This window comes from Littorina saxatilis, linkage group LG4 (genome assembly GCF_037325665.1).
Source record: "Littorina saxatilis isolate snail1 linkage group LG4, US_GU_Lsax_2.0, whole genome shotgun sequence".
In the NCBI taxonomy this organism is placed as follows: domain Eukaryota; kingdom Metazoa; phylum Mollusca; class Gastropoda; order Littorinimorpha; family Littorinidae; genus Littorina; species Littorina saxatilis.
The window spans coordinates 45,474,240-45,486,786 of record NC_090248.1 but is presented as its reverse complement, the minus strand read 5'-3'; positions in this window follow the sequence as shown (position 1 = coordinate 45,486,786).

The window sequence follows — 12,547 nt, the reverse complement described above, 5'->3', positions numbered from 1 at the left end:
TATCAGCAACTGCAAGCTTGTAGTCTAGAAATAAATACACAAACTAGTCAAATAAATTGTGTAAATAGTTGGACAAAGAGATGCTTATTAACCCAGGGAAATAACAGGATTTCTTAGCAAAACTTTCCCAACCCAATTACCTGATTCAGTCCGGCTTTTCTGCTTTTAACACTTACTTTCAGTTTCACTAGAATATATCACAACTACAAGAACAATGGAACAGGAATGAGATTTTGTTTTGTTTTTGTAAACTACATCAGGATTTAACTAGTTTGGAAGCTCTGCTTACATACAAAATACAGACAGTGACGTTCAATCGTGGTGACTCACTGATCAGTGCACTGACTGAGACGGACAATTCGATTTGATCGCTTCACCACGCCTTTCCAACTATATGCTCCCATACAGTTTTGGTAGATACATGCTTGTTCAAGTATGTTATTAGTATTACCAATATGAATCTTATTTTCCTTTCGATGGTCAGTTTTACTCACCTCTGTAACGGCAGTCACCTCTGCGAATGCCGAAAGTAAACATTCTCAGAATCTACGCGCATGGGCCTTGACGCAAGTTCAATACTGAGCCAATGAGCGCAGCGCGGCGAAGTTGGCGAGCCTCTGTTGAGGCCTTGCAAGGTTTTGACGGCAACAATAATTATTGTAGTTCTCTAAGACTTTATTTCTGTTTGATTTGTAATATGTTGGGAAGACATATTTATCAATTGATCAACAAAATAAAACATAATAAAAAACGACACAACGTACGTACATTGTTAAAATTATTATTGGCCAACGTTGAACATTTCACGAAGGCCTCAATCTTCCCGCACCGTAAACCAGATTAGTAGGTGCTTGATTTTGGTATTTTGATTTTACATAACATTAAACCTTTCTTGGGGTTCATGGTCATGGCAACAGCCATAATAGTTATTATATCATGTATAATATTACATTTCAGCATATATGTGAATTACATGTCATCATACCAAACTGTCATACATTTTTATTCCCACATCATTCTGATTGATCACAACCAAACCTACTATCAGTGGACACATCCAAATCAGGGCCGGACAAGGCGAAGAGGAGGGGGGGGGGGGTTGCCAGTGGTGGCCCAGGGGGATGTCCCCCCTGGCGGCAGGGGCGGATCAGTTCATTTTATGACTGGTTTTTTTCAAAAGTATATTGTGAAGATATGGGTGTGAAGGCGCGAAGCGCCGAGCCGACGGCGCGAAGCGCCTAGCTTGCTAGGGGGGTCCGGGGGCATGCCCCCCCGGAACATTTTGAAAAAAAGGATGCAAAATGGTGCAATCTGGTGCATTCTGAGGATGATCATTACCAGTTTCAGGCAGCAGATTTTGTCACTGATTAATACCCCAAAAATTGAAACTCATGTAAAATAAAGAAATGCATACCTCATTCAATATTTTTATTTTTTGGCTGGGGGGGGGGGGTCCGGAAACCCACCCCCCCCCCCCCTCGTTGTGGGGGTCAGGGGGCTTCGCCCCCTGAAGCTGACGGGTAGGTCATATTCTGAGATAGGAAAATGGTCGCTCCTTGCATGAAACGGCATAAAATAAGCAATAATAAAAAAAAAAATTAAATAAGTAAGGTACATGTTTAGGCTAGGGGGGAGGGTTGCGCAACCCCCATAACCCCCCCGGTAGTCCGGCCCTGCAAATGTAAGCGCCTGTTCTTGACAGCCACTGATCTAAAAATAGCAACTTGCTGGGTCCTTTGCCGCCAACAGACACTGTTTGGCCTGTAGGTAAAATGTACAATGTATTTTCTCGGGTTGCGGAAATGACTTATCTTCTTCTTCAGAACTGAGACGTATTGAAGAGCTTGCACCTGTTGTTGCAGAGCGTATGAAGTCACTTGGTCATCTTTCTACTTGGGTCAGATTTCATGAGATGTAACTATTTATAGCCTACGGCGTGAATATCCCGCTTAAATAGCTCTCCAGTGCGAAAGATATTAAAGGAAGGTTCACTTCCCTGCGGGCAAACGTTTTGCTCTCACAAACGCTGGTGTTCTCTGGCTTGTGTTAAAAAAATGTAAACCTCGATCGCCTTTCCTTTGTGCACGGGCAGAGACTGTAGAGTATACAGAGACGCTTCATCCTTCTTTGCGCTGCGGTGCGAAAGTGAGACCGGCCGCCAGCGCGCGGGAAAAGAGCCACTCCCTGCCGCACAAGGAAGTTCGCGTATAGCGGCTGCTGTCGGCTGTGTTTATATCACGTTTGTATTATCATACTGTCCATACTGTCTGTTCTGTCCGGCTGACAGTGCTGCAAAAAGTAACTGAACGAAAAAATATGTTTGTTTGTGAACATCCTTTTTAAATGACCATAAAAACACCGCAGAAAATGGTGTAGATTAAAATTAAATCAAATTTACTTAGGCAATACCCGCTGCATCGCTGTAGTTATGCAAACATGATTAAAAGTCAGTCTCTTTTCACGAACTAACCGTCGTTATTTTTGTGTGTTTTAGTCAAACTGATACAAATACATACTGTATCCATGGTCAGTTAAGCCTGAGAAAATATGTCAGGAATAAATCGTTAACGAAATAGTTCCCGGTCAAATCGGTAACTAAGGCATTTAGTCAACTTGGCGTCGTCCCAGCACCTCTAAACTGAAATGGGTAGTCAATTGCACGTAGCTAAGAAATTATCATGTAAGGAAAACTGTAAAATACAGCAACTTAAACAACATTATTGTGACCAAGCTGACTTTAATTAAAGAATCTTGATCGATCGATGCCGATTGTCTTATTTCTTATCGGTTGCTTCTTTCTTGTTCAGAAAGCTCTCTCTCTCTCTCTCTCAGTCTCTCTCTCTCTCTCTCTCTCCCTCCCTCCCTCCCTCCCTCCCTCTCTCTCTCCCTCCCTCTCTCTCTCTTTCTCTCTCTCTCTCTCTCTCTCTCTCTCTCCCTCCCTCTCTCTCTCTCTCCCTCCCTCTGGCTCTCTCTCTCTCTCTCTCTGAGTCAGTTACACACACACACACACACACACACACAAACACACACTCTCACACTGACACACACACACACACACACACACACACACACACACACACACACACACACACACACACACACACACACACGAATTGAGATGAATTAACGAGGTACGGACCGACTGGATGACACTTTGAACAGCATCGTCACAAGTATTCTAGTTTGAGAAGTTTTCGACTTTTGCGCTTGGACGAAGAAGAGAATCAATTGTTCAGTTGTCCTTCAAAACAAAATTAAGCCTGAAGTTAATTAAACAACTGCACAATGAGATTGTTGAGCTTGTGTACAGTGTGTGTTTTCGCTGTTCTGGTAGAATACACGCAGTTCGACGCTACACTTTTTTACTAATTTTCCGACATTTAACGAGAGAAAAAAACAAAAAAACCATCCTCACATGCTCTCTTCCTTAGGAAATGTGAACATCCTGAAGCCTTTGGCATGTGAGTTTGAGCAATTGATGGCCAAAGACCATGCCCCGCTGTGTTTTCTTTTTGGTGCGGCCGTGGTTGTGCTGCACGATATCGCTACTGCTGTGGAAAGCGAAAGTAGGGTTTTACATGTTTCCGCGTGGTGGCGCCACAGGGCTTCCTGTTTCAATTTTCAGCGCCAAATGAAGCGTCTCTGTATACTCTACAGTCTCTGGCACGGGCCCATCCTGACCTCATGTCAAAATGAGTTGGGCTCATTCTATCCCTGACAGGATGTCTTGGTTTTCCGTGTCTGGCGAGGAAATCGATTTTTTACATATTTAGATCTTTTCGTAATGTGTTATGGATATAAGCAGATTCGCGATCGTCGATAATGATTTTTCATGGTGTTGTGTAATTTTTAAATTACAAAGGAATTGATATGTAAGACAGTTGCAAGCGAGCTATTTTACTGTGCAAACAACTCTAAATATGGCAAAAGTGTCACTGACGTGATGATCAACCATTTGGTTTCGGCCCTCGCTGGAGCAGACGATTTTTTCTGACAGTGATGCAACCATATATTACGGTCTCCTTCCGGCAGCAGTCCCAAAATTTCGACTTGTTTTGACCTTAGAACGATGTCTTTATCATAACTGTGAAGAACAGAACGGAGATCACTGTCGAAGTCGGCCAATCTGCAATCATTTTCGTCTCGCGAACACTACTCGCGAACAACATATGGGAGATAACTCTGTATTCTTGTTTTGATAGATTCGCGTAGGACTTCAGCGTCCGGTCAGAGAGATAACAGGCGATAGCCGTGGAGCGATGATGATCAGAATGGCACGGGCCATGCTTGGGTACTTTGAACGAACTTTAGGATTATTCTCGCGGTTATCATTGCTGCAGCACACTGTTCACATTGAAAATTCACAATTTGAAACGCAACCTCTCACAGAGCTATCCGGACATGCCCGCATTTTGCGGCAGATCTCGCAAGGCCACGCAAGTTAACGCAGAGTTATCGCGCGATTTGGCGGCGCAGGCCGATAGATACAGTGTTCTATCTAAACTTAGCCAAAATATTATTGCAACAATTTTTTCACGGTAAGAAAAGCTTTAAAACGCGATTCATTTCAGTTAGTTTTATATGCTCGAAAAGGTAATTATGTCAGCTGTACATATCATTTATCCGATTGATGGTACTTTATATAGGCATCCCGTGAAACAAGGTCACCCCTAAAATCGACCTGACAAAAACCATAGCCCCGTATTTTAAAATCTGCAAAAAATTAGAATATGCACAAACCAAACACTTCTAACATCCATTGGCAAGGCCATTTAATTTCCAGTTCAGAACATTTTGTTTTATGCACCTAACTGCTTTAGTCTTTATGTAGCCCTTTGTCCCGTTTCAGAGGCCAAACAAGGCACGTTTTGCGGCCATTTTTGAGGGGGTCCTCCACCCAAAGAGCCATATCTGCTTAAGTTCTCAATGATTCGCTTTGGAAATTTTAGAAGTTATTACCAATAGGCTGACCTAAATCTGTCTTGCTTTTTGCGAATGTGTATAATAAGCGTGTTGTATTACGTACATTTTCCGAGAGAACTAAACAAATATTCCTATTAATTCAGGGTTTTAGGTTAAAAAATCGTGACTTTGCATGCCAGTGCCAGTGCTAGGAACAAGGAAGAGCTGGAGCGCATTGTCAGACAAGCGTCTCGTATTGTGGGTTGCGAACTTCCGTCAGTCGCCTCACTGTACAGCTCACGTTTAGCAAAGAGAGTTAGGGGTATAGTGGCAGACTCATCTCACCCAGCTAGCCATCTGTTCGAGCTCCTCCCGTCAGGCAAGCGCTTCCGCGCTCTGAAGAGCAGGACTTCTCGTTTCAGAAACAGTTTCTTTCCTGAGGCAGTCCTTGCGGCCTCAATGGTTGATCGTTCTTAGATTTGTTAGATCTATATCTGTGATATGTGTCAATTAAAGTTTTGAAATGGATCGAGTATCCTTAAATGAAATATCTTAATAGATGTAAGGGTTGTGTCCTTTGAATAACTGTGTTAGCATGTACTCGGATTTATTATATTGATGACTATATTTTTAGATATGATTTTTAGGGAATTCATTTATCTTTATCCATGCAACCTGTGATTGCTCCTGTCAGATTGGTGCTAAAGGAACAACCAGTCCGTTTTGAACTGTCTGGTTGGTGTGCACACGTAGTGGGCCCAGTGAGATTGAACACTTTGTCTGTACATAGTTGTTGTCATATATGCGTGTGGAAGGAGTGTGAAGTTTTATGCATACACCATGACAAAATCCTGTGCTTTGCATTTGGTAAATAAACTGTTTGACTTGACTTGACTTGACTTGCTAAGCAAAACGAGAGGGGTTCACTAGTCCGAGGGTTCACTATAGACGCTTGAACAAAGGATATTCAATTTGATTTGTTTTTATTTTGTGTGTGTATGTGTGCGTGGATGTGCGTGTGCGTGCGTGCGTGTGTTTTTCACTACTGTGGGAACCAAATCGAAGAATATTCTCATAAAAACACTGAGTTGTTTTCATTCGAAAAGATAATGTGGTGTTTTATATTTGACTGAAGAAATCTCAGACTATTTCCCCCAAGAAACTTAGTTATTTATATTTTGACTGAAGAAAGGATATTAAATTTATCAGGATACCGCCCCGACTGGACAATTACGTGATCGAACTGCCTACAGTTTTTAGTCATATTATATAGCACCTCGGGTTTCCTTTTGCCCGTGAGGGTCAATTAGTTATCCCACCGACCTGAATTATGGAGAGGATCGAGCCTGGGTTGTACTACAGCCTCACACATAATTTCATTGAAATCGGTTCTCAAACATCGGATATCATTCTATTTGCGGACAGACAGACACACACACACCCCCCCCACACACACACAGACAGACACACACACACAGAGACAGACAGACACAGTGAAACCTATATACCGCCTTTTAAGGGACGGTATAATAACTGAAAAATCAAGCGTCTATAGTGAACCCTCGGACTAGTGAACCCTCGGACTAGTGAACCCTCGGACTAGTGAACCCTCGTACTAGTGGGACGAACTGGAAAATCAAGCGTCTATAGTAAACCCTCGGACTAGTGAACCCTCGGACTAGTGAACCCTCGGACAGTGAACCCTCGGACTAGTGAACCCTCGGACTAGTGAACCCTCGGACTAGTGGGACGTTCCCAAGCAAAACATGGTTTGAGCAATAGGTACAAAAGTTTGAGGCAGATCCAATTGCTGGTTTACATTTGCTGGAGATGGGAACGCGCAAGAAAATGTATCGATCACCGTCCTTGGTAATGCGTACAGTAGCTGTGGAGATAAACTGGCCTTGGCCTGTGCTTCCTTCGCTGCGGGTCACAAAAGCGCAACACAGCGAGCACAGCGGGTAGTGTACTCAGTACCACTGACGGTGATCGATAATTTTGCATGTGTGTTCCCATCTCCAGCAAATGTAAACCAGCACTTGGATCTGCCTCAAACTTTGGCATCTATTGCCTCATCCAATATTTGCTTAGCATGCAAAGTCCCTGAATTAATATGAATATTTGTTTAGTTCTTTTGGAAAAGTTACGTAATACGACACGCTAACTATACACATTCGCAAAAAGCAACACAGATTTTGGTCAGCCTATTGCTCATAACTTCTCTGAAACCTTTGACAAAAGGCTACATAGTGCATAAAACAAAATGTTCTGAACAGGAATTTGAACGGCCTTTCCAATGGATGTTAGAAGTGTTTGGTTTGTGCATATTCTGATTTTTTGCAGATTTTAAAATACGGGGCAATGGTTTTTGTCAGGTCGATTTTAGGGGTGACCTTGTTTGACAGGCTGTCACGGAATGCCTATACAAAGTACCATCAATCGGACAAATGATATGTACAGCTGACATAATTACCTTTTTGGGCATATAAAGTTCAAATAAAATAAATTGCGTTTTAATGCTTTTCTTAGCGTGCGAAAATTGTTGCAATAATTTTTTGGTCAACTTTATGTTGCTCCAGCGTGTGCGAGAAAGAGAGAGAGAGAGAGAGAGAGAGAGATTGTTTGTGCATGTGTGTGGTGTGTGTGTGTGGTTCTTGTGGTGGTGGTGTTTGTGGTGGTGGTGTATGTGTGTGCGTGTGTGTGTTTGTATGTGTGTGTGTGTATATGTGTGTGTGCGTGTATGCGTGTGTGCGTGTGTGTGTGTGCGTGTGTGTGCGTACATCTACATGCGTTCACAAGTACATGCAAATAGACACAGAAAGTCACATACATATACTGGCTGACTTATCAAAACTGACAGATGGAGAACACTCACACACACACACACACACACACACACACACACACACACACACAATGCATGGATCTTTTACTGGCCCCTCGATGCTCCCTGTTCGACGGCAATTCAGTACTTTTCTTGTCAACGGCCAGTGCTCTGAACCCCTTAGAAAGCTTTGGTGTTAGTGTGACATGTATCATGTCAGCACGAGATACACGGGTATGCGAATACGGCACAGGCAAGGACTTAGTAGTAGCAGAGACTATAGAGTATATAGTCTCTGGTAGTAGTCCTTGGGCACAGGTAAAAACAAAACAAGTCGCGTAAGGCGAAATTACTACATTTAGTCAAGCTGTGGAACTCACAGAATAAAACTGAACGCACTGCATTTTTTTTCACAATGACCGTAGTCCGCCGCTCGTGCAAAAGGCAGTGAAATTGACGAGCCTGTTTAGCGCGGTAGTGGTTGCGCTGTGCTGCATAGCACGCTTTTCTGTACCTCTCTTCGTTTTAACTTTCTGAGCGTGTTTTTAATCCAAACATATCATTATGGGGGCCAGGAGGCCCCCATTCTATACGGATAGTTTCGAGGTTGACCATGGGCAGCGCCATTTTGTTGTGAAATACGTCATCAGTTTGTGTACACAGGAAGTTGTGACATCCGTCACCCTATGGGAGGGGTGAAGGCAAAATTGGTCATCATGTTTGTGCAAATTCAACTTCGGTGATGACATTAAAAGATGGATTTTCACTTTTTATAATAATATTAGATCATGTGTTTCTGTGAATGGTAAATATTCCAGTTGGTTTGATGTACAAAGAGGTACCAGACAAGGAGATCCATTGTCACCTTATTTATATCTAATATGTGCTGAATTTCTGTCCATTATGATCCGCCAGAGTACAGAGATAAAAGGTATAAAGGTGGCAGATGATGAAATATTAATATCCCAGTTTGCAGATGACACCGCCTTGTTTCTGGATGGTTCAAAACAATCATTTTGTGCATGTATGAACGTTTTGAAGCAATTTGCCTCTATATCCGGTCTGAAAATGAACTATGAGAAAACTACGGCAGTCTGGATAGGCTCACATACAAATTGTAATATTAAATTTATGTCGGAACTTATGCTCAGTTGGAACCCTGTAACATTTAAAGTTCTTGGCATTGTTTTTTCAGTCAACTTAGATGACATTATACCCCTTAATTATGAACATAAATTGGTAGAAATTGAGAATTTGTTCAGGTCCTGGTCCAGAAGAAATTTAACACCCTTTGGAAAAATAACAGTTATTAAGAGTTTGGCGCTGTCTAAGTTAACTCATCTGTTTATGAGTTTACCAGACCCTGATGATAAGTTTTTGTTTGATTTGAATAGGTTATTTTTTTCATTTCTATGGAATGGTAAGAAAGATAGAATAAAGAGAACAACAGCATATCAGTCGTTTGAAGAGGGGGGGCTTAAAATGGTCGATTTGAAATGCTTTTTGTCAGCTCTGAAGATATCATGGTTACAGCGAGTCCTTTGCAGTGAAGGAAAAGTAACTTAACTTCTGAAAGCTCTGTGTCCACTTGTACATAACATTCACAAAAGAGGAGGTGAGTTTGGAAACATATTGATGCAAAGAGTTCAGAATCCTTTCTGGAGAGATGTTTTCAAACATTATAAACATTTTGCATGCAAATGTGTCCCCATCTCCTTGAGTGATTTTGCTTCAGAGCGTCTGTATTATAATGTACATATTTGCATAGATAAAAAGGTTATTTTTAACAGGAATTGGATGGAAAACGGCATTGTTACAGTCGGTCACTTGATGAGAGCCGATGGGTTTTTGTCATATAACGATTTTAAATTGAAACATCCAAATTTACAACTGAATTTTGTCTTTTTCGAGGGCGTTATGCGCTCAGTTAAGAATTTTCATAAAAGACTAAAGTTAGATGCAGTTTTAAACAATGTTTTTCATATTGGTGATGATGTGGTATGGAAACAAATAGCTAAAGGTGGAGTAAAACATATATATACCCATCTTGTGAAAAATGATGGCAATCTACTGTGCATGGAAAAATGGGCTAATTTATTGAATTTTGATGTAAATGTTGGAAAGGTATTTCTGACAATAAGGCGAACTACACAAGACACATACCTAAGGTGGTTCCAATATAGAATACTGCATAGAATTTTTCCCACTCAACGCCTGTTATTTTTGATGAAAATTTCTGACACATCACTATGTAGCTTTTGTACACAGGAAGAGGAAACCTTAGAACATTTGTTTTGGGAGTGCACAAGAGTTAAGCTTTTCTGGTCTGATTTCACAGAATGGTTATGTCAAAATTTCACACATTGCAGTAATTTGAATTTGTCAAAAGAGCTAGTCATTTTAGGGTATTTAGACAACTTTCATACGGATGCTGTTTTCTCCTTGCCAAACAAAGTATATTTGGAGCCAAATTAAATAAGACAGTCCCAACACTAAATGTTTTTGTGAAAATTGCTAAACAAAGGTTTTTGATCGAAAAGTATAATGCTAGTGTAAATAATTATTATGGTAAATTTGAAAAAGAGTGGTGTTTATATAGACACTTTTTTCATTGATGCTATAGGATAATTGTATTGATTGATTTCGTATGAACATTTTTGAATGTGATACCCCCTGACCCATTTACTCATAACAGGTTATACAATACTTTTATGCCGATAATTAAACCCCATGTATACTTGGAGGCTAAATTGTGACCACCGCCCCCACCTACCCCCCTCCCCTCCCCCAACCTCAGTTACAACCCCCCCCCCCCCCCCACAACCTCAGTTCCCCCCCCCCTTCCATATCCCCTGTCTTTTCAACATCCCACCCTACTGTCTATGTCTGCGTCTTGTCTAGGTATGTACGTGTGTATGCGCTTTGTTGATAAACTCGGTGTATGATGTATGCTATGCTGTGTTTATGTGTATATAAAGGAAATAAAATGTAAAAAAAACAACAAAAAAAAAAACAAACATTGTTCATCAGTAGAAAGTTGTGAAATCCGTCACCCTATGGGAGGGGTGAAGGAAAAATTGGTCATCACTGAGTTTGTGTAACACAGGAAGTTGTGAAATACGTCACCCTATGGGAGGGGTGACGGCAACATATTTCAACAAAAACATCATAGGTCGAACTGTGCAGGGTCAACCGCAACAAACTCAAACCATTCATTCTACGCTGCATTTGAGTGACTTATATACCAACATTTTTATGTCTTATTTTCAGCACATGTGTATGAAAAAATCATGAACCAAAATGTTATTTATTTTCTAATTTAACATTTGTTTTACAAATGTGACCATGGTCTTTCAAACTTACAGTGACATTAAACATTGTTATGTTAAAAAAAAGAAAAAAAAGAAAAAAAAGCTTTTGTGCACAAATCAGAAAATACATTGTACATTTTAGCTACAGGCCAAACAGTGTCTGTGGCAAAGCCCGACCCAGCAAATTTTAAAGAACAGGCGCTTGCATTTGGATGTGTCCAATGATAGTAGGTTTGGTTGTGATCAATCAGAATAATGTAGGAATAAAAATGTATGACAGTTTGGTATGATGACATGTAATTCACATATGCTGAAATATAATAGTATACATCATATAATATTATTATGGCTGTTGCCATGACCATGAAGCCCAACAAAGGTTTAATGTTATGTAATTCAAAATACCAAAATCAAGCACCTATTCATCTGGTCTACGGTTTTTGCGTGTGAAGATTGAGGCCTTCGTAAACGTTCAACGTTGGCCAATAATGATTTTAACAATATTGTGTCGTTTTTTATTATGTTTTATTTTGTTGATCAATTGATAAATATGTCTTCCCAACATATTACAAATCAAACAGAAATAAAGTCTTAGAGAACTACAATAATTATTGTTGCCGTCAAAACCTTGCAAGGCCTCAACAACTGACAAAGCTTTGTGTGGAAGAATGTGGAAGTTACCGGTCGATCGATCGGCCCATGTCTGCCAGTAGCGGTTAGGTATAATAGCACTGAACTCACTGTCAGATTAATGAAGAGTTTGTGGCGGGGTGGTAAGGCGAAAGTTGTTCGGGTTCGATTCCCAGCGTGGACGTATTATCTACTTTTTTGTTTTTTGTGTGTTAAATTCTTGTTTATTATCATTATTTAATATTAACGTTTTAATGTTTCGTTTTACTCTAATTAATTTGTTTAATGTTTAAAACAAATAAATAATTAATTAATTTTTTTTTAAATCCTAGGCCTGCGGCCAGGGGGGGGGAGTATACCGGTACCATTTGAGAATCAGACCAAATGAGAATTGAACCATTTGAGAACATCCTTTTATTTTCAATCGCTACATCGAAGGCCTGCGCGGCCCGGGGGGGGGGGGGGGGGGGGGGGGGTTCACATGGTTTGTTTGTTTGTTTGTGTCAGACCCACACCCATATACACACATTTCACATTTAAACCATTTGTCGGTCCCCTGTCGATATTTATCGACTAAGTTCCTTGTATCTATATGTTTTTGGAATCAGGAACCGACAAGGAATAAGATGAAATTGTTTTTAAATAATTTTTATATTTTTAATTTTCAGAGCTTGTTTTTAATCCGAATATAACATATTTATATGTTTTTTGAATAAAAAAATGATGAAGAATAAGATGAACGTAATTTTGGATCGTTTTATAAAAAAATAATTTTAATTACAATTTTCCGATTTTTAATGACCAAAGTCATTATTTAATTAATTAATTATTAACATCGAACGCAGAAGAAGAAGAAGAAGAAGAATTAATTAATTATTAA